This window comes from Heliangelus exortis, chromosome 1 (assembly GCF_036169615.1).
Source record: "Heliangelus exortis chromosome 1, bHelExo1.hap1, whole genome shotgun sequence".
Classification (NCBI taxonomy): domain Eukaryota; kingdom Metazoa; phylum Chordata; class Aves; order Apodiformes; family Trochilidae; genus Heliangelus; species Heliangelus exortis.
The window spans coordinates 148,078,119-148,105,815 of record NC_092422.1 but is presented as its reverse complement, the minus strand read 5'-3'; the positions used below and the strand labels follow the sequence as shown (position 1 = coordinate 148,105,815).

Here is a 27,697-nt window from a genome sequence, read left to right as displayed (position 1 = left end):
ATAGGAAGGCTGAGAGGGGATCTTGTTACTGTCTATAAACACCTGAGTGTGGGTTTCAAGAGGATGGGGTCAGCTTCTTTTCAGTGGTGCCCAGTGATAGGAAAACGAATAATGGGTATAAGCTAGGACAAAGGAAGTTCCATCTCAACATGAGGAGAAATTTCTTTACCATTAGGGTGATGGAGCATTGGAACAGGCTTCCCAGAAAGGTTGTGGAGTCTCCTTCTCTGGAGACTTTCAAAACCTGCCTGGATGGGTTCCTGTGTGTCTTGCCCTAGGTGATCCTGCTTTGTACGGGGGCTGGACTAGATGATCTCTAGAGGTCCCTTACAACCCCTAATATTCTGTGATTCTATGATTCTATGAGGGACTTTTCCTGGTGCTGGCAGTTGTCTTCTTTCTGGAGGAAATAGAAAAGCCAAGGTTCTTCCTGCTAATAGTAACTAAATAACTTTTTTTTCCCCCAGCACCATTTCAGTATTTTGATCAAGATCCAGCTTGGTTTAATTATATACTTTCTATCTGAATTCCTGCCCAAGCTTCATTTAGAGAAATTATTCATTTCCTATCTTCAACATTATTATTATTGTGCTTATTTGCATGATGTGCTTAGCATTCATTGTAAGCATCTTCAGTGCTTTGAGACAGGCTCATCAGAGTGGTGCTGGTGGGATGGAACAGAAGAACACTCCTCATCTGCCACCCCAAAAAATCAGCCTTCCTTCCCATCACATATGGGTAATTTTACACTGCTGCATATCAGGGAACACTCAGAGTCATCTTTGATGCATCACAAAAATATTACTGATTCCTCCTCAGGACACGCCTGAATACTGAAAAGTAATGCTATTTAGAAACAAAATCTTTATCTGAGTGTAAACAACGAGGCAAAGGGGAAAATGTTCATTTCAGACTATGGTGTTTTCCATGACACACCTTCCCAACAATTGAAGAAGAAAAGGAAAAGTAGAATGGACTGAGAAACACATGCGCTAGGAACACATTTCGTTTTTTCTCACAAGGATAAAAGATTTGAGCAGTCTTCATCTGACAAGACTATCACGTGTAAACCTCACATAGCACATGGTTTTCTATCACATGGTAGGGGATGTGTGCAGAGAATTTAATTCCATGAAATCTAGTCACATTGCAACTAATGTTTTCCTTGCCCTAGTGATTCATTTTCTACCCAGCCATTTTCACCAGCTTTTAGACATAATTTCTCGATCTGCCCTCTAGCAGCCAGAGTTTTACTATCTAGGATCAGAGAAAGGCACTTTTGGCTTCTTCCCATCTCATCCAGGGACTCAGGTTGAAAACCCCAGGAGACTGGCAGAGATACCTGACATGAAAGCCATTTTGCTGGCTCATTGACAAAAGAGCAGGAGGACAGCCAGAATGGAGGAGCACACAAGCCCATGCATGCACACACAGAGCTGTGATCATCCCCATCATATGAGAACAGGAAAGCATTGTTTAAAACTATAGTGAATAACAAATGGATGATCTAACACCAACTGCATTATATACTTGTGTTGGGTAATACTAACCCCAGGACAAGAGAGAGCCTTGCACAGATGTCAGAAATTAGGAAAATTTCTGACAACCCAGACAACCTATCTTTACACATCGGCTGCACTCCAGCTCTTGGGGTTTGCTTGCTTTTTGCTGTGGATTATAATCTGATTCCAAACACAGGGCATCAAAAGCAGAAGCAGCATCCAGTTAGGAAGCTCTGTTTGAGACAGCTCCATCTGTATCTAGTCATGGACAGACACACACAGCAGTGATGGAGCAGAAGTTGATGCATCGCTGATTTTCCAGTTGGAAATCAGCCTCCTTCCCAATGCTGAAATAAAACCCAAAAGTTTCAGTGGCTCAGCTTTAGTCTGAAGGGCAACCAAAGTTCAGTGAGGTCACACCTGCTCCTCTGCTTCTCATGCACACTCCCTCCTGCACAACAGGTTACTGCAGTCTCTCCTGAGAAAGCCCCTTAGAGGCAGCAGCTTCCAGTGTCTCTAATACACACCCATGTTAGCAGCACCTTTCCAACCTTGTCTTGGGTTAGACACACATTTATTCTACAAAGAACTGGAAGTGATTAAAGACAACAGTGTTCCACAGGTGCGTGTCACCCCCAGTCTCCTCACTCCTATCAGTAGAATCCTCACTCCCACTGCAAGGAGAACAGAAGGTGCAAGTGTCATTCAGAGCCCATTATCTGAGCTTACACTGCTGGGGAAGGAGATCTGACATTGTACTGCAGCATCTGTACACCAGCTGTCCTGGTTTGGGCCAGGATAAAGGTGATTTTCTGTCTTGTACTTTTGCTTTCAGCTAAGTCTCTTGTAAGTAGTTGCACTTGCTGAAATTAACAGCAAGTTTCTCAGACAGTGTGTGCTTCTAGGACTGATAACAGTTGGCGTTTATAGTTACTGCTGGAGACTGGTATGCAGAGCCAAGGACACTGCTCAGCTCTGAGGAAAACATAAAGAGGTCCCACCTGCAGCCCTCCTTTGGGGAGGAACAGACAAGATTAGACGCCAGAACTGACCAAACAGAGTATTCCATCCCATACACATCATACTCGGTATAAATTTGAGGGATCACGAGGGCCAAGCCATCGATTTCCTGCTTCCAGCTTCCGGCTGCCTGCCCTTCCTGCCTTTCCTGCTCCCCTTTCTTCACCCGGCATCCTGGAAGGATCCCATCCGTTCGTCTGCCTGTGGTCCTGATCCGTGCCAGCCCATATCTGTGTGTTCCTGCCTCCAGTTCCCAACTGCTGCCGACTCCAGGAGTCCAGCCTGGACTTTCCCAGGGCTGCCCTGCAGCCTCGGTGGTGACGTGAGAGCTATTGGGGGAAAGGGGGGAGGAATGTGGTATCCATTTCCTTGTATATTTGTATATATTTAGTAATTTTTCCTATTTATCATTACTGTTTCATTAAAGTTGTGTAGTTTAGTTTCCAACCCGTAAGTCTCTCTCCCTTATTCTCTCTCCTTTCTTATCAGGGAGGAGAGAGAGATTAATAGAGAGCATCTGTCACTCGGTTTAATTGCCGGGCCAGTGTTAAACCGTGACACCAGCTCAACTGGGGAGGAAGAATTCTCCAGGACAGGGGAGAACCTTAACAACTAGGAATAGGAATACCTTAAACCACCAGACCCAGAAAAGAAAGCATGGCCACAATATTAAACACCTTGCACATCTTCCAAACACACTCAAGATTGATCTTCTACTCAACATATGTGAACAGGAACACGCCCTGACACTGACATTCAAATCCATGTTCCCCACAGCACACAGGGGTGAATCTCCCCACTAACACAGTCCTGAGTATTCACAGCCAGCACAACTCTCATGATACCTGATGGTTTTGTGAGCATTGTAGAGGCTATAATCAGGTAACTATCCCAGAGTCTGAGATTTAGTTTTTTTAAGCACATTCCCAGCTTTCATGACAATGTGGCAGACTTGCAAGCAGACAATGAATGTCCCAGCACCAGACAGCAGATAAAAAGAATCCAATGTGTATTGCTTTAGGTTGGTGGTGGTGATGGTTTAATCTTGTAAGTTTAAAGGCAATCTCATTTTGGAGGGGAGATCTGGCATATGATTTCTGTATGTCTGTGTGGGCAGCATTGTTTCCAATAAGCAAACACTCTGCATAATAAATACATGTTCAGGGACTGGCTTGATAAGGGTGTATTCATGCAACACATCTGGTAGTCACAAGCTCCTGCTGTCCCCAGTACACCATACAGACTTACCCTGTGATTCCCTCACGAAAGAGATCTTTGCTTCACTCTCTTTGCTTGCTACTGCAGAGACATTCCCAGCTCTCAGTATAGTTTGAGAAATGACTACTCTGTGGTCTGCTCCAAACATACTTGGTACTACACTCTCACGCTTCCAGCAATTTGCTACTAGGGCCATCCCCATCCTCTTTTCTGCCTCATGGATTTCAGGAAGCTAAGTCAATGACAACTTAAATCAAAAATACCACTTCCTCTTTCCAGTAGCTTCTTTCCTCTGTCTAGGTTATTATGACAGAAGAATCTACCTCTTAACTCTCAGTGTAGTTACCTGTACCTTGACAGAGCCATGTTGCTGTCCTTATCCTGCTTAACTTTCTAGATCCCTAAATAAGCTCATTATGGATCTGATTGTATTAGGCATCCTATGTACAAGTAGTAAACACTCCTTGCACTGATGGCAGTTCCTTCCCCTTTGTCTAGCTTTGTCTTTGACATCATGGAGGCTTCCCACATGAAAATGAGGGATGTTTTGCATAAACTGATATAGCACAGCTATGTCAGCAGGACTTCACAGCACAGACATAGCATCACCCAATACTCTTGTGTAGAAATTTTAACATGCCTAGGGATGTTTAGACTATGTACCTTTATTTTAATGTTACATATTTGCTTTATTTAATTCAAAGTCTTAATCAATACTATTAATATTTCTCTATCAAGCCTTTCCTTTTTGGTTTTGGGTTTATTTGGTTGGTTGGTTGGTTTCATTTTGTTACATTTGGTTTTGGGTCTGGGTTTAAGCCCAAAACTTAAAAGCCCATTTGTGTCAATTGCAAAAGTCAACTGTGTTCTGCTAAGGCTATGGTAACATGTTGGTCAAAACTAAGGAGATTCCAAATCATCAAAATTTCCATTAAAACAAACTGTATGACTGAAATAAAGTCCTCACTAAGAAGATCCAGATTTACTCCAGACTGAAAAGTTAAAATACATTAAAGATGACTGTACTGATACTTTAATTTTTAAAACTGATCAACCACTACTGCAACCATAACCTCGGACACAGAAAAAAACCCTCCCCCTTTTTAGGAAGCTGAAGCTCTGTTTCTGGAGGGTTCCAAAAAGAATTTCTCGTAAGTCCTGGGGTGTGGGTCCAGATCAAAAGTCAGGTCTGAATGCTAGAGCAGATATCACACTTTGATCTTCAAATGGGACCAGGTACTTTCCAAAATGGGAAAAGGACAAAGCACCCAGAAAAAAGAATACCAGGAGAAACAGGTTTAAAAGTGGATTTATATGAGAAATTTGATTGCTAAAAATCTCAGTGAAGAAGAGAGAGAATGTTTGTGGAAGGGAAGGAAGCACAGGGACTAGGACAGTTGAATCAAATCCTGCAGAGGGAGGGACAGGGTTTGGCAGTCGGCAAAGGTGAACTGGCACTTCTAGAGAAGGGGATAATACAATTACAAGACACAGAGCTGAAATACAGTTGTGTTTTACAAAGAGAATAGCTAATGGGTAAGAGAAGGCAAATAAAATGCTGCTGCAGAGAGATCACTATCAGTTCACACAGATTGTTGTGAGCACCTTATGCCCTTTCTTGGTAAAAAAGCAGGAGAGAAATTGAAAGTCAATAACGCAATGAGGTGAGAAGAAAAACAAGTCTGCTTGGTAAATTCTGCAGAGATCTATGCAAAGATCAGCTGATGAACTGGAGGGAATCTTCAGGAAGAGCCATTCTAAAGCAAAAGGAAATAAGGAAGAGCACTTGGGAGCTCGTATCTGGAAGCAGCAGCACGCACAAAAGGATTGAAAAGCTACCAGGATTTCCTCCAGAGATCCCTAGAAAGCTCACCTATTTTATTACCACAAGAGCTCATAAAAAAAAGCATCCCCGGCTCTATTTGCTGTTTCACAACCCTCTCCCCTTTTTTTACTCCCCATGCTCTCTTCCAAACAAACCAGCCAAAGAAAAAGTGTTTCATTTCTAAAGAACCCTTAATCAATACCACCATTACCCTGTTCCCAAAATGGGATGGTTATGCAAAAGCCAAGAGGCCACTGGAACCTGCTGGGTGAGAAGCAGCAACACACACAGGGGCAGCAGCACACAGCCAGGGATCACTGCATGATCACAGAAAGATGCAAGATCCCACTCTGCAGCAGATGTCAGAACCAGAGGACACCCAGGACTACAGCATGTGCATTCAGAGAATCAGCAAAGGAGAAATTTTTTGACCACTACTTTAGCCTGAAATGTTAGCCATGGCCTCAGAAGTATTACCCTAATGCCAATTCCAGTCTTTGAAAACTACCTCTTGTCCAAATGCAAGCAGCTCACTTTTCATTTCCCCAGTGAGACTTATCAAAAGACTTATCAAAAGCTCTGTTTTTCAAGCGTCTTTATAAACACACACACTCTCTCCTCCATTGCTGCTCCTTCCATTCCAAAACAAATGTGTGAACCAGCAGGATTTCATTTGGGGAAGAACAGAAAAACAATTTCAAAGCAAACACATCTTTAAAACACTTCTCAGATCTGATTGCCAAGGCAACCAGGACAGTCGTCTAAGGTTCAGACATTAGGCCATAAAGTACCTAGCCAAGAACAACACAAGCAGAAATAGTAAAAGACAAATAGTAATAAACAAAACCAAAACAAAACAAAACAAAACAAAATGTGGAATAAAAACCAGTTGTCTTTTCCCACCACTAAAATGCCAGAGTAGCAAAGTTACAGTATTACGTTACAGTGGGGTTTTCTAAGGGTGAAATTCTGTTACGAGTCCAAATATTTTTGAGCTGTCCGTTCTGTTCCAGTTCAGAACAATATTCTATAACACATATAAGTTTTGAGCAGTACTGGAAATCTCAGACAAGTTCTCATTAAAACGATGTCCTCATTGGAAATGTATCACCTCATGTTGTCAGGATAAAAGCAAAACCAGCAGAAGTCCACATGAAAGCTTACATTTTCTTATCACTAATTTTGATATCTTAAAAGCATTTTTAAAAGCATTTGTGGAGCTAGACTGGCATAATTTTCTTTATATACCAAATGCAATAGACAAGACAGGGACTTGAATCACACCAGCTTGTTTCAATCTGTCCAGAAGGGAGTATATTTAGAAACAAGGACAAAGTTCATTTTCATCTGGCTGCAGAGATTAGATCTGTTGAGAAATGTTACTTTCCATTCAAATTAATATCTAACTATATTAATTTTCAAAATAGATCAAAACATAATAAAAACTAAGGTTTGGGGGTTTTTTAATTCAGAAAAAATTCAGTAGGGTTCTACAGAAATATTTTATCTCAATAATTTCAAAATTATGCTTTCATATTTTCAGGTACACTAACTTAGAAACCATTATCATTTCAAACCAAAATGTTAAAACTACCACATTTTAAAAGCTGTTTTTTTTTTAAAAAAAAAGCAACTAAAAAACAAACAAACAAAAAAAAAACACCCCAGTAAAATCTCCACATAGAATTATCATCTGGACTCAACATGGCCACTGGAAACTAAGCTAAGACCCTATTTTATGAAAACCCCAATCAATCATTGCTTAGAACAAGAAAGTTGGATTTTACCTCCCATGAACTCAGAAAGATTTTGTAGTCTCCCATCATGGCTTCCAGTCATAAAAGAGACCTCTTAGGGGTTCACAAAACACATAGCACCTCTTGACAGATCTGTTGTTTTCATTCTTTGCATCTCGCTGTTTCTTAGTGTTAATTTTTAATTTGAATGACAGCAATTCATTACAACCTCAAAGTTTGTGTGACCCAATCAAGGAAGTTATTAAAAATATAAAAGCCTGAAAGTAGCCTCACTTGGGGTAAGCGCTGCTATGTGTTTAAGGAGTTTATTAACATAAAAGCTGAGAAGCATTAGGAAAAACAATTTTAATGATTTTTTTTTTTTTTTTTTAACTACGGGGTTTGAAGGGATCTTGAAGGGATCTTCGTTTTACTTTTAAGTATCCGGACCTTACCTCCAATGTATTTTTAAGTGTCGCAATAATAAAGAAGATCAACAGATGGCAGCATTGGTAAAGCATCACACCGCTCAGCCTCGCCCCCGTTGCTGCACTGAACCAGGCTTTTTCAACACGTTGTTTCATTGGGTACTAAAACCCAAACCTCAAAAAAATGTTCTAATTAAGCATCCCCTGAATTACTGTCGGTTTGCAGTTCTTTTTCATTTGTGGTACAAATGTGGACTGGCAAAAAAAAACCAACAAACCCAACAAGTATTAGAAAAGAGGGTGTAACTACTCTTCTTGCTGGAACAGCAGCCAGCTCTCAAAGACTGGAACTAGCAGTCTAATGTAAGTATTTATTTCAATTCTATTATTTTTCTCAATGTACTGATACATTTCATAGTTTCTTACTCAATTATAAGTTTGTTATACACACATTAATTAAACCTTTGGGAAATACACAGCACAATTAGAGGACAAAGTGGCAGAGGTAGCAGTTGGCTGCAAGAATATCCTGCAGATTCTGCTCAGACAGCTTTGATCTATAGATTTGCCCAGTCCTCTACACCAGCATGAAAAACCCAGGTCTTACCAACCCCTAATAGATTAAGACACTTTTGAAGCATGGAGGCAAAGTCTGACTGGATTCCATTAGAACCTTAGAGGCTTGACAAGATTATATACCCAGAAGCTGTAAAACCTACCAAATTTACCCAACCTGAAATAGTGTGGCTCTGAGGCAATTTGTTTTTTGCTTAAGAGGCGTATGGGTGCAAAAAGCAGGCTTAATTCTGTTGAAAATCAGTTTTCTATCAAGTTATCAATACTGTATTCAAAACAGCAGTACCTCCAATGCTACCTCATAACAACCTCTGTAATTCCTGTTCAGTTTGAACTGACTATTAAATGACTATTGAAGGATAATCTTTTTCACCTCCTTGCCTGGCTCCAAACATTTATTCTGTTACTGCCCTTGGGCTGGAATTACAGTTTGTACTTTTCACAGTGAGGAAACCTAGGCTAGAGAAAGGAAAATCAGGTTTCAACCAGAGTGGTTCCCTGAAGCAACTCATCACACAGTCACAGACATATGAGTGGCATGAGGGAAGTGGTGGGAAGAAGTGGCAGGAAACAGGGGGGAAAGAAAAACCAACCCAGTCCTTTTAACAGCAGCCAATACTTCTGCCAGATTAAATGTATAATGTGTAATAGCAGTGTCATGAGAGCCTAAACCACAGTGAACAAAGGAGGGAGACTGCTTTTAGGCACTTTTTTTTTCTTTAGAATTTTCTGTTTGCTAAAGGGAAAACATTAAATTATGACAAATTATGGAAAAACATGTTAAAAAAATCTCCAGTTATGTCAGAGTAGATCTGAGTGAGTTTAATGAGCCAAAAAGTTTGAAGAGTTATCACAAGACAATCTAGGACAATACAAAAAGTATCTGAAAAACAACTAAAGGATTCAAACTAGTTCACCAATACACCTTCTGAGAATGTATATTCTGCACACAGAGTAAGAGCTGGCATATTCTTCATAAAAATACAGCTGCTGAATGCTTATTTTGCTTGTTGAACTGAAACATAGAACTGTTTGAACATTCATTATGTTTCTTCTATGCTCTATATTCTGTGAAGTGATTTTTCAAAGGTTTTTTATGTTGACTCTGTTTTTTCCTTTGTCTTCTAAATAATGAAATAATACAAGTGGCTACTTTCTCAGAAGTCAGACCATGGCACTCCTTACTCATCTACAGCTCTGTCCATTTCTCTCCTGAATGCACCAACACTGTTAAAATGTTAAAAATATTTTTAAAAACAGATTTGCAGTTGAAGGACAGATTTCTCCTTAAAACTAGATTATTCTGAAACAAGCCTGTGTTTAGTTTCCATTGCTTTTCAATGGGAAAAAGGAGATGGTGGAGGGGTGGCAGAAAGACAATATAAGCTGCTGCATGGGTGAATACAGCTTATTAACTCACTGAGAATTGTAATTACTTGGATATTTAACTACTTGGAATCTTTTGGGCTACATGATACTCATTTTTCTGCAGCTCAAAAATAAAATTAAATTGGAACACCTGTTTATCTTAGTCTAAACAGCACACGTTATCTACGAAAACAACCTAACTAGACAAAATTAACTGTCCTGTCCATGGGAAATCTCTGATAATACTTTAAGGGTGCTGAGGGTTAAGCTTCCAGAGTCCAGAAAGAGCTCTGTGAAGTCTGGACTTAAATAGCCATCTCCATGGATAGTGGCTGGGTTGGATTTCAAAGGCAGAAAGGGAAGGGAATGAAGCAGTAGCTAAAGTCTCTAGTAAGAAGCTATAAGGATGCAGAAGAATCAGGCTTGAATCTTGTGTGGCAGGTCAGAATCACAACTGAGGTGAGTTACCAATGAACTGTGTAGCCCTGGAGCAGATCCTGCATTCGGGGCACAACAGGGGCTGTCAAAACCAAAACAGGAGAATTCTATACTATCTGAGTACCCCTCAGTCTATTCCCAGGCTCTTCATTATACATAGCAATAAATTAATTCTCTTTTTTTTTTTTTTTTTTTTTTAAATTTTATTTATATGACTCATTAAAGCAAAAGGTAAACATTGGCAGCCTGCAGTGTATCGTGTCAATACCCAGCCTTTAAAAGCCAGAAGGATTCAACTTCTTACACCAAAACTGTCAAATTCCCTTAAACTGACTGACTCCAACTCTTCTCGTCACCACCTTTTCAGAAATGCAGCCACCTCTCCACTCCACTATTTCTGGCATCTTTCCAGCGTGCCAAACTTGACTGAAAGTGAGCAACTCCCCTTAGCAGATTTCCCCTGGCTCATTTTCAGAGATATGACAATATTTACATTTTCATTTCAAGACTGCAGAGGTGAATTTTAAATAGGTAAATATTTATTTAACCCTTCAGTGCACTGAAACAAGTATTTATGCTTAAAATCTGTTTTGCTCATCCACCTATTCACTTTGACTTCTTTGTGAACGGACAAAAGCCAAAGATTTCCTTAACCCCACAAAACCCCACAAAATCTGCAAAAAAAATAACCGCCATTGACCAGGAGAGGGAGACAAATGCGAACAGCCAAAATCAGGACTGTTGGTGCTTACCCTTATAAGGCGTAACACATTACAAGGAATTTTTCTAAGTCCTGTTGGAAAGCGGGTGGGTGGGACATCCCCATTTCAAAATTATCTGTATCCATTTGCCATGTAAAATGGCTTTCTGCTTGCCTAAATTCCTGCAGGTTTCTATTTTCCATGTTTTATTTATTTTCTTCTCATCCCTGAGAGGAAAAAGACAAAAATCCAAACTCTTCCATTAAAGTATTTCAGAGATGGCCTGTCCTGCCTTTTCTAAGGAAATCAGGAAAAGAGACCACGGGAGCAAGAGAGACAGGTAGAGCCAAGACTTACCCTCTGTCAGAGTGGCCTCCAGGAGCCAGTGCCAAGTTTGCCAAAATCTGAAAGGTATACATATAGTGTGAAAATGAGATGGTACTTTTGACTACTGAAAAATGTAAGAATGCAAGTGTTTTCTTTTGGCGTAAGTGCTGGAGGCAATGGAGGGGACGGAGGAAGGGGAAGCTGCACTTTAAAGGGGCTATTCCCTTTTAGCAGCAACAGTTATCCTCACAGCTTCCTGTGAGGTCAGATTGAGACATTTTTTTCCTTATTAGATATTCTCCATTTTAATGCTAGGCAGAAACTACCTGTTTTGAAAAGCAGCATTATTCTACTACTGGAGCACAGGATACTTGAAATGGATACCTAGAATCCTGCGTAACTGCAAACCCCACAGTGCAATGAATTCCTCTAAACCCATTTCGTTCAGACTTTGCTCAGTTGTGTGTGTATATGTGTGTATTTGTGCACAAACATAAAGTCCCCCCAAGGTCATTGCTGCTCTTGTTTTAGGAGGAAAGCTGCGAGTAAATGTGTTTCGGCCCGTAGGGAGTGAGGATGGTGTGTGAACAGCCTTCTGTAAAACACTCTGCAGCTGGTGGAGTGTACACACTGTGAACAGAAGGCTGGAGGAGGAGAGGTCAACATGCTTGGTGGCTGGGCTGCTGCTCAGCAGCAGTCCCAACAAACTGGAAAAATAGGTCAACAGAGAACAGAAAATAAGAAGTGAAATTCTGTACCTGGAACAGCCGAACTTCACAACAGCAGCTTCCAAAAAAGGACCTGTGACTTCTGCTAGGCAAGAAGTTAAACATGGCTCAGCTGTGTACTTTTGAAGAAATCAAGGCCACCAGAATAGCAGCCAGCAGGTCCAAGGGAATTATTTCCCTCTCTTCAGCATATGCAAAATTGTACAACTTCCAAGTCCTGTGACCTGGCTTAGGCTCCTCAGTGATGAAAAGGTATCTGCAAGCTAGAGTAAGCCTAGCAGTGGTCCACCAAGACAGTTTTGGGCCTCAACCGGGTAAGGTGGGAGAAAGGATAGAAAACACAGGAAAAAATATTACAATACTGCAGCAACCATGGAACACCGTTTAGGAGGAAAAGGTGATTTCATTTTATAGAAAAACTGGCTTGATTTACTTGCTCACACTCAATACAGATGATCTTGTCAGGTTTCCTTGCATTTCCGATGCATGATGCCCACTGCCAAGTGCTCCTCAGCTTTCCTGGGTTCACAGCTTTGTGTCCAGATGTTCTCATAGATGTGCTATTTGTATGTTGGAAATGGCTGGTGGAGCTTTTTTCATAGTTCTGAGGAATAAACAATAATTAGCTTCTCCACCTTCCCATCTCTGAGAGTCTTTAGGATATACTGGAAGATATTCTGTGGTATTCTGGATATTCTGTGTCTGGAGAAGTCACCGGTAAATGTATCCAGGAGCTGATATGTACTGACCACAACACCCTCCCTTGCCCCACTCCTTCCCTCTCCAAATGGGGTCAAGTGTGACCTGGAGCAGTAAGAAGCTGGGAGAAGAGACATCTGGAGAAGAGTCAAGCAAGTCTATTTTCCATGGGTAATCTCTACACTTTGCAAACATCTGTCACAATATCCCAACCAGATGACTTGTGCCTGTTGCCTGTGTCCCCTGCAGAATCAACAGGAGCTGTATACATGTTTATACAACCAGATGTGGACATAAAGTATGTTCCTATAGAAGTCTTTGTTTATACTTCTAAGGATAATGAGTCATTCGCTTTCAGAGATTCAGGTGGAAATATCATCACATGTGGTTGCCTCTTCTCTATATGGTGAAACTGTTCAGGAACAGCTTGACAGTATTAGTGAGACAAAAGAACAGCTTGCTTATAGAGGAGGTGTTTACTCCTTTAACACACCCCATTTGTGTGGCAGACCTACTCTAGAGTCAGCTGCAGCATTTGCTGGACTCTTTGGTGAGCCAGCTCAGCTCATGGATCTGTCAGAACGTTTGGAGGATGGGAGTAGCACCTACCATGTTAGTGAGCTAACTCAGCTCAGTAAGGTGTCTGACAAATGCCAGAGCTGGCATAGGTGAAAGTCCTTCAGCAGCAGCCAGCTGCTAGGTCTACTCAGCTGAATCAACAAACCAAAGCCATGGAATAAAGTGGAAAACACAAGCCTATCCCTCCCCCTTGAAGTTGCAGGGGATGTCCACCTGAGGTGTTTAGGGTTGCTACCTCGGTGCCTTCAGAATCATGGAGGTCTGAAAACGAAGTTTTCACTGAAACTACCAAAAATGCAGCAGAGTTGGCTAACACCCAGACACATGTACCACTCCAGTGTAGCACAAAAATTACTCTGCCACAGAGAAGTCGTGCCAGCCGCTGGCTCAAAACTGCAGAGGCACCCTCCAGTGCCTGCAGGACAAGGCGTGCTGTCTCCTTTCTGCTCCAGATGCTGCTGAAGGAAATTGCTCCACAGAGGCAACTCAAACCTCTGGGCAATATCCTCTCCAAAATGGAGTCAGTTTCGTTTCCTTTAATCTGTAAGAATAGGGGATTGGTTTAAAAAAAGAAACAAAACTTAAATATATATATACATATATATATATATACATATATATATAAAAAGAATATGCAGTGCCTTCTGTGATTATGGGGTGACAAAGCCAGGTGGTATCCCTATCTTCCTGGTGACTGTGTGAGTCAGAAGAGTGTAACACCCAGACTTATCTTCTGTACTGACAAGAGGTGACTGGCCTGACCATCACCCGGAGATGAGCAGGCACACGGGGATCTTTGTCTGCCACGATGGTGGCAAGCAACGGAGCTGGGTTTCTCCTTGTAGGGTTGCGCCAAGAGGAGACAGAGCAGATGGTGTCCCGTGTCTTGAGGGAGACATATGTCAGGGACAGCAAGGAGCCGAGTACGTGCATAGGACAGGCAGGAAGGGGAGCGGTATCTCCAAGCTGTACACAATTGTGGGGCCAAGGGGGGAAGAGAGTCAGGAGGGAGGGGAAGAGGCAGGGGGCTGCGAGGGGCCCAGGTGCAGCCATGTCCGCTGCAGAGAGGTTGCTCTGACCGAAAAGAACAAAGCTTGTGTTGTGCCCATTTCTTCCCCAAATGGAAAGAGGAGGGGAAAAAAAAAACAAACCTGCAAAACACGCAGTAATTCCCTGGTTATGGAGGAGCGGGAAATGCGGGTAGGATGCCGGGGCACAGAAGCAACACACCGACTAGACTCAAGGCGGCAGCAGCAGCACCCGAGCCGTGCCCTGCCCGTGGGGAGGGAGAGGGGCTCGCCAGGGCCCCTCCGCCCACCAGGGCTGAGTAGGCGCGGGGGGGTGGGGAAGCACAGTTCACACAACTCCGGGGAGGGAGCCTGGCGCTTGGCAGAGAGGAGAAGGAGGGGTAAGAGGTGGGGGAAGGAGGAGACGCTGCGCTGCAGGCAACAGATCCGGCCTAGACTGGTTCGAGCCGGTTCGGGCCGGTTAGGGCGCTGGAAGGAGACGGCAGCTACTGAGAACACCGCCTGTATCCGGGTGGGCGGTACTCTCCGGACCGGATCGCGCAGAGCTCTCGGAGCGGGATTCTGCGCGACGTCTCCCCGCAGCCCCGCCGGCAGGCGGAGGACTGCCCAGCCTGGGCGCGGAGCCGGAACCGTCATCGGGCGGGAATCCATTCGTGCCTTTCCGCCCCGCCCAGCGCGGCTCCGGGCAGGCGGCGGGGCAGGGAGGCTCCGGTGTCGGGTTTCAGCCGCAGTCGGCGGTTCTGCGCCCGTGGGGGAAGGGAGCGGAGCGGCGGCGGCGAGGGGAGGAGGTGCCTCAGGGCAGTGCCGAGGCGGGACCCCCGCGGGCCTTGCTGGGCGCGGTCGCCCGGAGCTGTCGTTCCTATCTCAACACTGTCCCCTGGGGTGCTGACCTAAATCCAGGCTGCGGGCTCCCGCCGCGCCACGCAGGGAAAAAACGAGCTTGGGCACCCCGGGATGTTCCCAGCCCGCTGTTGGGAGAGCAGGGGTGCGGGGCTGTGCCTCTGAGTCAGCTTGGGGTGGGAAGACCGTGGCTTACTGGTCACGCGTGGAGAAAGGAGCTTGGTTTTCCCCAGTGATCAGTAAAGCGCAGGGTGTTGAGTTTGCCTCGAGTCTCCCTTGAAACGCCTGTCAAACCGTACCTGGGTTTGGTGTTTCTTTTGCACAGTATTGGCGTTTATATATATATACACACGTAAATAAACGGCGTTTGCTCTGTCATGGTAGCATTTGAAGTATGAAAGCCATATTTAAACCCTTTTGTAGGGGAAGTGACACTATTCCTCTGAAAAACGATTTATATTTTTTTTTCTTCCCGTGGCTGATACAATCCCATTATTAAAGTGTCCATCAAAGGAACACAGAGCCACAGGCTCCTCACTTTGTTTGGGTAACGATTTCACACTTCAATACCTGACCTAGGAGAAGATTACTTCTTTATCCTTCCCCAGCCTAAATTACCGTTTTATTACATTGTACTTTCTTGATCCAATTTCCAATGGCCACCTACAGCATAGTAAGTCAATCAGCTTTGAACGAACGATATACTTTTCATCTGTCCCCATTATTTCAGTGGAGAGCTGCAGTTGCAACAGATGCAACTTCTGGCCACCGTGTTCTTTTGTTCTTTCTGTCATGCTGGGCTGGTAACAGCATTGTAAACTGGCCCGTGGTGTTTCAGCCGAAGGGCTAACTCAATCATCTTGTCATCATACTGAGCAGTGTTTTCCCCTTTCTTTGTGTTAGATCTGATCTCTCCATGTCTATTTGATCTCCTCCTAAGAATTTGTTCCACTTCTACTTTCAGCCTTTCATCTCTCAATCACCGGGTTATATTGTAAATGGAGGGAGCTCCCTGTCCACCTCTCTATCATCAACAGTGGGTTTTCTTGGTTTTGCTTTTTGTTTTTGATTGGGGTTTTTTTGTTCTTCAGGGTGTAACCAGTATGTCACTTTTTGACCATTGGCACAGCTTTGGGAGAGGCGCAAATGGTGGTGCAGTTGAGGTGTTCCCTTTAGTTGTCTGATCCATTTGCAGAAGCTACTGATAAAAATGCTTTTGGCCACACAGATTTTGCCTACAGCAGTATTCTTGCAGGTCTTATCAGAGGTAGAGCTGCTCTGGTAACTCAAAAGCAGCCACAGGAAATAATCCAACTCAGGCAGAACCTACAGGTATTGGAAAAAAGGTGAGCTGTATTTTATTCTTCAAAGCCCAAAGAAGTCAGCATGTGTCAATATGGACAAGCTATTTTTTATAAGTACTAAATATGGACAGAGTCACAGGACCAGAGGTGTTCATGTTTAAGTTCAATATGCTCAGTACTTGGAGGTGTGTCTTGTCTTACATCCATACTTCTTTCGAAGAAGACATGCAAGCAAATGTGGCTTGCAGAAGGTACTCTCTCCTAAACATGAAAGATAACGAAGCAAGAGACCTTCCTACTATCTATATTGGTTATTACACTGCAGTCAGGTGTTGCAGTTTGGGTAAGCCAGTTGTGCTGCATTCTTCTGATACTCTGTTCTGGCAAAGGATGGGGGTGGGTCCCACCCTGTACTGTGGAATTAAAACTGTATTGAAATGCGTGGGGTGGTTTATCCTTCCAGTACTCGCTCTTCTAATTATTTATTTTCTGTTTTAATAACAGTGTGTCCCATCAGAGGAGGAGAAAGACTGAAACAAATGAAAAAAACCCATTCTGTTCCTTCAGTTTGGTGGATGCTGTGTTTTGAAGTTTCTGCACCAGAGAAAGTTAGACCTGATTATCTATGACACCCACACAAGAACTGTAAACTCTTATTGGAGCCAGGTTTTATTTCCCATGCTTAGTTAAAAAGTGTGAATTGATAAGCAAGCTGTTTCCTGCATGTGTCTCTTAAAAATTGGCAAATAAGTGTTTCTTCAGGGTTGCTATGTTAATTTTGTCGCATTTGAAGTATTTTGCATTTGTATTTGAAAAAACAGGATTTTTCTTTCATCTGTCTCCCCCAGTATGTTTATTTGCTGTAACGTTCTGGTGTAACAATAAGAGTGCATCTGAGATATTATAAGCAAGTCAAACATTAGACGGATTGTTTTAGTAATTTTTGGCATACTTCAGATGTGTTGGTTAACACATTGCACAGTAAGTTTACATTCTTGCACTTACAAAATATATCATATCACCTATGTCACAGATCCTTTTGTAAGGGAAGCATGAAAAAAACTGTTCACACAAACATGAGAAGGAGCTTAAGGGAGTTGCTGAAGGCCACTGCAAGTTAAGGCATGCACAGGACATCAATGTCTGACAGCTGACCTCTGAACTAATACTACTCTTCTCAAATTACAAGCTTTACATTTCTAAAAAAAATTGAGTTGCCACTCATCTTTGCCCTGTCTGCAAAGGCTAAAATTGAGGATTCCCTGTTGGTAGGAACTGTTAAGAATACTACAGGCGTCTAAAGCCATGTAGGATGTTCAGTGACACATTTTGTTTTTGTTATTTTTATCCACTGTTTCCTAGGCAACAATGAACCTTGAATATGGGTCCCAACAGATAAATGGAAGAGAAATGAATTCTTTTTCACATAAATAGTACATACACAAGCACACTGTGAACAGTGGGTTGGTGTCATTGAAAATTATAAAGGGAATTTGTCAGTTTAGTCTTCAATTCTCCTGATGTTTTATGAATATGAAACTGGAGGACTAACAAGGTGTTCTTCCAGAAGATCTTGGAGCATCTTTTTTGATGTCACTGGAATGGGTGTTTGAACCCAAAGTCTCGACCAAACTCCAGTTTGCATAATTAAGTTTGGTCACCTCAAGATTCCTTTTGTCTACTCTAAACTGCTGTGTTATACACCACGTGTGTGTAGAATTACAGAATTGTTGTTCTGAATTTTAACCACGCAGACAAACCTCTTTGGGATGACCGTGTGTGGCTATCTCCATGCCCATTCTCTCCTAATTATAGCAGGGTAAAAAAAGGAAAGTGCCCATTTCCATCCATTAAGAAGATCGGCCTCCTTCAGTCTCCCATTTTCCTTTTCTGCTGTCTGTCCAGGCAGACTATGTAGAAACTGAAGACAGCCACGTAATTGTAGCATGTATGTTGATAGCAGGATGTTAAGATGTGTGAAGCTTTTTCAAATTCAAAATTTGAAAATTCAAATTCAAAAAATATTTCAAAATACGTAAGGCTAACCTACCTGACGTGAGATGCCTTTCTTCAAAAATCTTGGTATAGGGGCTATATTTCTCTTGTACTTCAGAGCAGAAACATCTTCTGGTCTTAGTCACCTTATTGGTAGAAAATAAACTCAAAATATGCAACACTAAGGTAGAAATGAAAATGTGTAGTTATGCTTTGGTAACAGTAAGGGAACTAAGATTTTGAGGAAGCCACAGATAAATTGGAGTTAATGCAAAGAAGGTCGGTGCCTACAGTTTATATGAGAGGATACCAAGGTATAGATATCAAAAGGAAGAAATGAAGAAGAGATATATCTTACCATAGGCTCAGCTAATACAAATTTTTACTTTAAAAGTTAATTTGTGGGCATTTGTCTGTACAAAGCTGTGCATATGCATGCATCTTCTCTCCCAGCACCATCCCCAAGACAAAACCACCCATTAGATGTGGATGATGGCTGTCATAACTGCATTGGGTTGAGAGAAAGGATTAGGCCAGAAATGTATGTGGAAGGCTTACTCTCCAAAAAAAATCTTCAGAACTAATAGCTGGGATGAAAGAATGGAAGTTGAAAATGCCTTTTTAAGGAATACTCTTAAGTTGAGACATGAAGATTTGAGCTGAATGTGTCTGCCAACAAATCTATATCTGCAATGCAGGAAGTAATGATTAACAAAATCTTATTTTTTCTAGATAATATGAGTTTTATTTGAATGGGTGATTCTATCGTATAGGAAGGACTACGGAGCACCACCTACTATTAAAGTTAACCGTACTTCCTACAGTAAACCCATTTCCAAATGCAAACAACTTTCACAAAATATTAACCATTCAGATGAAAACTTTGGTTTCATCTGACATTTCATACAAACACTATGTCTAGTGCTTGTATTTTATTTGATTACATTTTAATGTAAAAAAAAAAAAAAAGTTTTCCTCCATTCAGAGATTCTGATGTCCTTTACTTTAGCAAGCTCTACAGTAACTTGACATTTTGGGGAGAAATGGTCCATATGGTTGTGCTTTTTCTGTTCCTGTGAGGGTCTGTATGTGTTTGACTGGTTAAAGCCCTTTAAAAAAAAATACAGGATGTTCATGCTTTCAGCAGGGATCCTGTTTTTTTTATCATCATGAACATCATAATCTCATTTAGCTCTCTGAACCAAGATCCCACTGTGCTACGCTCTGTGCAGACACAACTCCAGGGCAGTCCTTGTCCCAGCAATGTGCTGATCAGAATGTATGGAGCAGGACAACAGGTGGGTAGAGCCAGTCTGGTAAAGGGGTTAAGAAGTGGAAAGTTAATGAACTACTACTGATCAGTGAGATAAGTAGTGGTCTCAGACCACTGGTATATTAACCACCACCCCATTTTTGGCATCCGCATCAGGCATACTACAGCCAAGAACTGAACATGGTCTTTGGGTGTAGCTCTGGCTTATTTGAGGGCTGGACTGTGGCCAAAGAACAGGACTAAAATAAAAATGCCTGTCTCAGTTACTTTCTACCCAATTGATGTTCAAGGAGTGAAAAAGGGGACCTAATTTAAATGGAGAAAGGGCAGGAACTAGATGTGGGAGGAAGAATGTTATGTGAGACTTGGGTATCCCAGGAATACAGTTACAGCAGAAGGGAATAGAGAAAACAAGCAGAGACTGTGATTTAATATGGAAGTACAGTAGACTGGATTCTGAGGAAACTTGGATGGAGAATTGAGAAAGAAATGGAATATGGGGCTTGGTGAGCTCCTAGGCCCGGACCTCAGAGAGGGATAATAGGTGCTATGAAAGTAAGAGGGGTATTAAATAATCTCTTTTGCATCTGAGAGGAGCCTGGAGCTATCCTGGGAAGAAAATGCTAGAAATTTGCATAAGCTAGGCAAGAAAGTATGGGCTAGAAATGGAGGTAAGAAAGACCAGAGATTTGGGAGTCAGTGTGGAAAACCTGAATAAGAAGGAAGGGTCAGTTCCAAGGGAAACAAGCAGAGAAGCTTAAGACTGATGTACTAGATTTCTGTTTCAGGTCTGGAACAAAACTCATGACTTCTGAACCTCCCCAGTCCTCAGATGAAAACAAATAGTAGTGAAATCCACCCACTCACAAGGACACAATACTGACAAAGAGCATAACAACATGCTACTTCAGTTACTTCTCTGCTAGCACAAGTCATAGAAATATGTAATTCAGTCTTGTCTAGGACTGAAGTGTCAAGCTGCCATCATGTGACTGAGATGCTAGGGAAAAATAAGAAAATAGGTCAATTTTTTGGTTTTGTTTATTGCCATACACATTGCATAGCGTTGTAGGATGTGATTAAGTTTAAATCAAGAGAGGTGATTCTTCCCCTCCACTGCACTCTTGTGAGACCCTGCCTGGAGTACCCTACCATGGGGTAGTGTGTCCATCTCTGGAGTCCCTAGCACAAGAACAACATAGAGCTGTTGGATCAAGTCCAGAGGAGGGCCAGGAAGATGATCAGAGGCCTGGAGCACCTCTTCTATAAGGAGAGGTTGAGACAGTTTGGATTGTTCAGCCTGGAGAAGAAAAGGCTCTGAGGAGACCTCATAGCAGCTTTCCAGTACCTGAAGGGGCCTACAGGAAAGCTGGGGATGGGACTTTTTACAGGGGAATGTAGTGATAGGACAAGGGGGAATGGTTTTAAGCTGGAAGAGGGTAGATATAGGTTGGGCATTAGAAAAAAATTGTTTCCTGTGAGACACTGGAGCAGGTTTCCTAAGGAAGTTGTGGATGCCCCTCCCTGGAAATGTTCAAGGACTGGTTGGATGGGGCTTTAAGCAACCTGGTCTAGTGGAAGGTTTCTTTGATGGTTCTTTTCTTTATGACATCTGAACAGGATATTGTTTCCTTTTCTTTGGGGGCCTGTTGATCTTGGTTGGTTATCACTTGTTTTACATTTTCTTTGTTTCCCCCATCTTCTTAATAGTTCAACAAGGTTTCCTCATTTTTGTTAAGCATATAAAAGAAATCAAAGTCTTTGTTGCTGTAGCATTTAGGAAATGCTTTGTGTCTTGTTAGTGTTGAGGATTAAGATACAGACAGTAGGATGAGTAATTGCTTATCTGTGTTACTGTGTTTTCTTCAATTTCTATTGCAATTTATATATTAAAAATACGTTAAAACTTTATGTAATTCTTTGATTTTTATTTAGTTTTCTTCAACAGCTAGGGTAGAAACATTTTCACTTAATCACCTGCTTTAGAGAATTCTAGTTACTTCTCATTGGAAAAGGGAGTGTAATGTCCTTCAGGACAGGGAAGCTTAAAAGTAACCTGGATTCAGAGAAAATTTTTTTGTTGCTCTAGAACTCTCCAGATCTTTGAGAGCAAGAGAGATATTTCTTCTCTTTGTATTCATGATCATAGCAATGAGAAACTTCGCAAAAACATATTTCAGAATAAAATGCTTTCTTCTCCCCTCTTGATAAACTGAACAGCAAAACAAACAAAAATTCAGGGTATTTAATTTTGCACAGAGCATTTCAAAATACTTCTAGGTGAGACTGAGCATGGAAAATTCTCAAGGCTTAATGTAGAAAGCTTAAGCACACAAATAGTTCAAAAAGTCCCCTATATAAAAAGCTGTTTAAGTAGAGGTTTCATGCTCTAGAAGTCCCATTGATGTTATCTGAGTTGTGGTACTTGGCAGCAAGATAGATACAACTGAGAGATTTAGGGGATCACCACTCTTCTCTTTGACTGTCTAACCTGCAGTTGGTGTTACCTGGTGGTCTTCTCTTAATTACCTGAGAGGGGGGAGCCTAAACTGCTGCACAAGTACCTAACTCATTCACATCATGACCCCTGAGCCTGAGCACCTCTGAAAAACCACTTAAAGAAGGTGAGAGAAGAATCAAGAACTTGCTATCTGTACATTTTCTTATGAAGAGTTTACATTACCAAAGTATTACACATCTCCAGAATTTTAAATGCCCGCAAAGTCATGAATGCAAGTTTTTTACAGTCTTATGTATTTTGGTGGCTCAGCACTTGATAAGAAGAGAGAAGGACGAAGAGAACAAGAAAGTGAAACTATCACCGGTCTCTTTTATTTTAAAGTGTAGATCTCAAATTATGCAAGTCAAGGACAGGTCTCATGAGATAGGACCAGAAGAAAAGCAAGTATGGTGAAGAGAACGGGAGGAGAGGATGGGTTAGAGAAGTTACATAAGGTGTAGGAAAAGCAGTGGAAGATGACAGGAGAGAAAAAGAGATAAAGGGATGTTGCCAGAGGATAGTAAAATGTGAAGGAGAGCAAATGAAGAGTAAAACAGACACACAAAATAGAAAGAATTAATGAAAAAGTAGATTTGCATCCTTCTTCCTAGAAATCATTTGGAGGTGAAAATATCTCCGGAGACCTCAGCAAAAGGTCCATTTTTTTTCCCAAGATTTGCCTTCCTATAGATACAAAGTCTTGTTTGGCATAATGTGGTTTAGAGTTCACATGCAGCACAAAAAATTACCTACCTTGGTATAGCAGTGCAGAATATGTCTTATAAATATTGATGTTTACAGTTCTTCAGTCTTCAAGATGACCAAGTAATTGTGACTCATCTCATCTCCAGAAGTTATTGGGCTTTGCCTCAGAACAGGGATGAGTTTATTAATGTGATATTCCTGGAGGAATGTTTTAAATGACATTCATTGATTGGACAATAGCATTTGTCTGAATTACAGTTTTAATAAATACAGTTTTCTGATTTTTGTAGTTTACCCATGGGTGGTAGTGGTGGGTGTTTTAATGAATGTGCTCTGTAATACTTTTCCTGAACTGGACTAAGAAACTTTCAGCATTAATTTTCCATCAGGGCGGAAGAGCATCTCCTTTCAATTAAGCAACTACAACCTCATTTCAACTTAGATGAGAAAAGTTTGTGCTCCTTTATAATGCCATTGAATAGGCTCCATCACCAAGCATGTGTGTGTATTGATAAACGAAACAGGCAAATGTCAAATCTGTATGGGAGAAATACATTTTGCTGGCAGTTTGCTAGGCAAGTATTTCTTAGGTTTCTGCTGATTTGGGGCATTATTATTGTGTACAGTCTTTCTGAAGAAGTGGAATTTATCAAAGAGCCTCCTGCTTCTGTTGTAATTTTTATCCTACTGAAAGTAATTGATAGTTCCCGTACTTTGAACAATAACTTGGGTAATTTATAAGATAGCCTACCAGTTCTGGGTCACATGGAGCCCTATATTTGTGTTGTGTATCCCTTGGCTAGAAATAAGGAGTGTATGTGCTAAAATGTCATGGATTTCACATGCATATTTTTAAATTGTGCCTCTTATGACAGCAATTTGTTTGTCAAAACAAGTTATTTTTTGGTTTTCTGTCATTATTTGTGAGTTCTCTTTCTTCAGTGCTGGGGTTTCACAAAGTGTTCAGTGTTTTACAGCAGAGCCTCTAAACTCTCCACATTCCAGCAGAGGTGTATGAGATCTGTTTCCTAGGATGAGAGAAAAAAATGCTGAAGACTGATGAGACACTGCAGCAGAATTTGAAATAGTGCTATTTATGTCTAGCTAATGGGTGTATATCATAGTTCCAATGGTTTTTTTCAATGTAATTTGAGCAGGCCGCATATTTTCAAGGAAATAATACATCTGTATGTAAAGTGAAAGGACAGGAGCACATTGAAGACTTACCTAGAAATGCTCAATGCAGTCAGGACTATGAAGCCAGTGAAATATAACAAAAAGTGTTTATCTTCCTTTATGCTTACATTAGGATTGCTAAAAAAGGGGAGAGAGGGGGGAAGAGAGAATTTTTCTCATTGATCATTTGAATAACTCACATTTGAACAATCATGCTCTAACCAAAAGGCTGTGTCTGGAATGGAAATCCTCTCCCACACCCTTCCAGGCTGACCTTTGCCCCCCATCTAGCAGAGCTCGTATTTCAGAGCTGATCTGGTTGCCGGCAGACTGCAAGCTGCCAGGAGGAACTCATTATTTGCTCCTAAGAAAGCAGAAAGGCAGAGACACAATCATTGGCTGCCCCCCCTGCCCCATTCCCTGCAGGAGCAGACATATTTCTATATTAAGAGATGAACTTGCTGTTCCTCATAGGTACAGCAAATCTTATAAAACCCATCACATTTGCTCACCTACATGAGAGCTTCATCGTAATCTAGAGTCTGCTTCTCCTCACAGAAAGATAAGTAGGTCATGGCTGCTGACCTGTCCCTGTGTTCTCATCTGATTGAGTCCTAGAGCCAAATCCAGATTGTTATTCTCATGTGATTTCAGCAGTCTGCTCACATCCAGTGGGCAGAGAAGACAGGGATCAATAAAAGCAAAGTTTATAAAAGGACATCAAAATTACACTGTTGCCTTTGGGCACAGGACGCAGTAGAGGCCTCTACTAAGAAGTGTTTATTAGGGTAGTTATATGTTTGACTTTGCAAGTGGACATGCATCACTAGTTGAGACTCTTCTGCTTGTCCTCTGAACAAAAACCAAATTGCAGCAGTGCCCCTTGCACTGTAATTGCATCTGTTCTTTGAATTTTTGGCTCTGTGGTTCCATTGGTCATGGAAACCTTGAAGGCTGAGGTTTCTTTAGCTTTGTCAGTCATGCTTTAAGAAATCAACAAGAACAGTATGAAAATCTTGTATTACAAATGCTCCATTTTACAAATATTTAATAAAAGCCAATAATTTTTTTGCTTTTCTTCTAGATCTTTTCTTGGCAATAAATATTCATTCACCACTAATCATCAACCATAATTGCAACATCTGTGCCAGTGTGTGCACACTGATTGGAATATATTTTGATTCCCAGATAGGCTTTACTTAGAATGGCAGGACAGCCTGTCCATGGAATTAGGTCTGATGAGGCAAGGGAAATTACATCAAAAACTGTCTGGACAGAGTGAGATGATGGGAATGCAACAAACTAAACATTAAACACTCATAAATAAATTAATTTAGCCCTATGGCATTGACTCCTGTACAGGAAATTTTTATTCAAATAACCATGCAAATATGTATTTTCCCCTGAAATATTAATATTTACCCAATAAATATTCTTTCTATCATGTACTCATGGAAAGTGTGGGATTGAGTGTTCCCTATCAGAAGTAGGCCTTTTAGGGTGACACAGCAACAGCAACAACAAAAAAAAGAGGTCAAGGGCTGTCTGTATACATGAAATACTGTGAAACAAGCTGGGGTGTGAATTTAAGAGCACAACAGTTATTCTCACCCTTTCTTAACTAACATAAAGAACACTCATTCTGCCTTCAATTTTCTGCTGCATTGCCAGGTAGACAAGCTCTCAAAAATATGTTTTTTAACAGCACTTCAAAGTTCATGTGAGATGGTGGAGGCAACAAATTTAAAAGTACGATGGCTGCTCTGAAATAACTGCACATAGATATTCCTTATTCAGAAAAAAAAGTATACACATGGACTTAACCAGGAAAAACTTCACATGTAAACACACGAATAATAATAATAAAATAAAGTAATAATAATAATAAAATAAAAAGTATTAAAATAAATAATAAATAATAATAAAATAAAGTATTAATAAAGTATTTTTTAGAGACAAAATTGACAGTCAAAGGGCCACTGTTTACTCATTCCACTTAAAAGCTGTAAGCAAGCCCAGGTTTTGGATAAGAAACTGGAGCAGATTATCCCTCAACTCAGCTAGAGCATGAGGTGGGTGAGGTGTCTGGGAGGAGGTCTGCAAGCTCTCATTCTTTTTTCCCTGGAGACCCTGGACCCAGCTTAAAGCCAGACCCATCAGTTTTATGACTGAAAGTTCTGAGGGTGCAGTTAAGCATGGAGGAGTGATCTTCAAGGCATCAAATAGCCAGAGATCATGAAGCCGTGTTCACACATGTCTAAGAGGCGTGTACTGAGAGACAAATATCTTTGGCATGATGAATATTCAGTGTCACCTCACAGCCTCAGCTCCAGACAGTTTTAGAGACAATACAAGTTTGATTCTATATGTACAGGTTTCCTGTTGCCTTTTTTGCTCTTTATTATCAGAAAGGGAGACTGAACCAGCATATGGGAAGGGACATGCATAGATGGTTGTAGGGGAGAGCATTTAATGTAGCACTTTAACTCTTGTGCCTTGTCTTTTTTCCAGGTGGAGAAGAAGACATTGTCAGTTCACAGTTGCCAGGAGGTGATGGCTAAGGTGCTGGAAATACTGACAACAGCAGGGGTGTTGTGTCTGGGCCAGCTAAACCTGTTAAACCAGTATAGCAACTTCCAGATATTACCATGCTCCAGAACTGCTCAGGAAGCTTCTTCTCTGCTTTGCAGGAATGCCTTTGTATTGTGGCCTGTCCCTTCAAAAGGGAATGGCAGAAGTCATTTAATTTTGTTTCTGGGTTCGTTTCCATGCCTTGGGATGGGGGGGATGGTTTCTTACCAACAGAAATGCCTGTAACTACTCCTGCTTTCCACTCTTGCCATCTCGTGTTTTAAATGAAACCACATGACCATTACAGCTGCTGGTGAAGGAATGGGTCGAATGCATAGAACTTTATTCCTTGTTCAGCAGAACATAGACCTTGTGATTATAAACTCTTGAAAGAGACTCCACCCTCATCAACCTAGTCCTGCCTAGATATCTCCTTAGTCCTGCCTAGATATCTCCTGAGGCCAGCTGCAGCCCTCCCCCACCAGAGATGACTGGCACTGGAGTGTGAACCTTTGACACCAGCTTTTTCACCCCGGATGATTAATGTTATTGGCATGACAGTGCCATGGAAATATCTGTTAGGGAAATAACAGAGCTGCTGGGGACCAGACCTATGTAGGTGCAGGGCTGGTGTAGTGGGCTAGGCATAGAACTCTGGGAGACTGAAACTTCAACTGATGCAACTCCTCTCAGAGATCCCACAAGTAGCCAGCCCTTCAGCAGGTGACCCAAAGAAGTCCTTCCAAATACTGTTTTCTTCGTATCAGATCCTGGCCCTTAAGATGTCTATTCCTCCTGCTGCTTCTCCCTTGCTAACGCAAGTCATCCCTCATCAGTGAGTCTGTAAAATGCTATGCGGATCTGCTCTGTTTATTCAGAAATTTACGAAGTAGGGTTAAAAAAACCAAACAGAAACAGCAACCTATTTTCCCTCCTATGAAGTAACAGTTGGAACTGATAATCTCTGTGGTCTGGGGTAAAATATACCTCCATGAAGGAGGTAAAATACGCTTCCAGGAAGGGCTTATCAGCACAATGAAAGGAGCTGACAGAGGACTGAGGGTAGGAGTAAGATTATGCTTACTAATGATCATAAAATTTGCTGACGATACAAAACTGGGAGTTTCTGTTGACTCTCTTGAAAGACAGGAGGCCTTGCA

General features: G+C 41.6%; 2 long non-coding RNA genes across 5 annotated transcripts in view; both read right to left on the bottom strand.

Moving 5' to 3' along the window:
- The window catches only part of LOC139797490 (uncharacterized), a 55,069-nt gene extending 47,397 nt beyond the window's left edge, over window positions 1–7,672 (bottom strand). Inside the window, exon 1 of the long non-coding RNA XR_011726498.1 lies at window positions 7,353–7,672. This is a non-coding gene — a long non-coding RNA (uncharacterized lncRNA). The remainder of the gene's footprint in view (window positions 1–7,352) is intronic.
- A 10,669-nt stretch (window positions 7,673–18,341) lies between these two features.
- Window positions 18,342–24,691, bottom strand: LOC139790891 (uncharacterized). Of its 4 annotated transcripts, XR_011723710.1 has the most exons (6): window positions 24,479–24,653; window positions 24,018–24,104; window positions 22,839–22,988; window positions 20,738–20,885; window positions 19,526–19,625; window positions 18,342–19,421 (listed from the first exon to the last, which is right to left on the bottom strand). It is a non-coding gene; the product is annotated as an uncharacterized lncRNA (long non-coding RNA). The 4 variants fall into 4 exon arrangements; XR_011723712.1 differs by having other exon boundaries at window positions 18,342–19,625; window positions 20,738–20,845; window positions 24,479–24,682; XR_011723707.1 differs by having other exon boundaries at window positions 18,342–19,625; window positions 24,479–24,650.
- Between the last annotated feature and the right edge of the window lie 3,006 nt (window positions 24,692–27,697).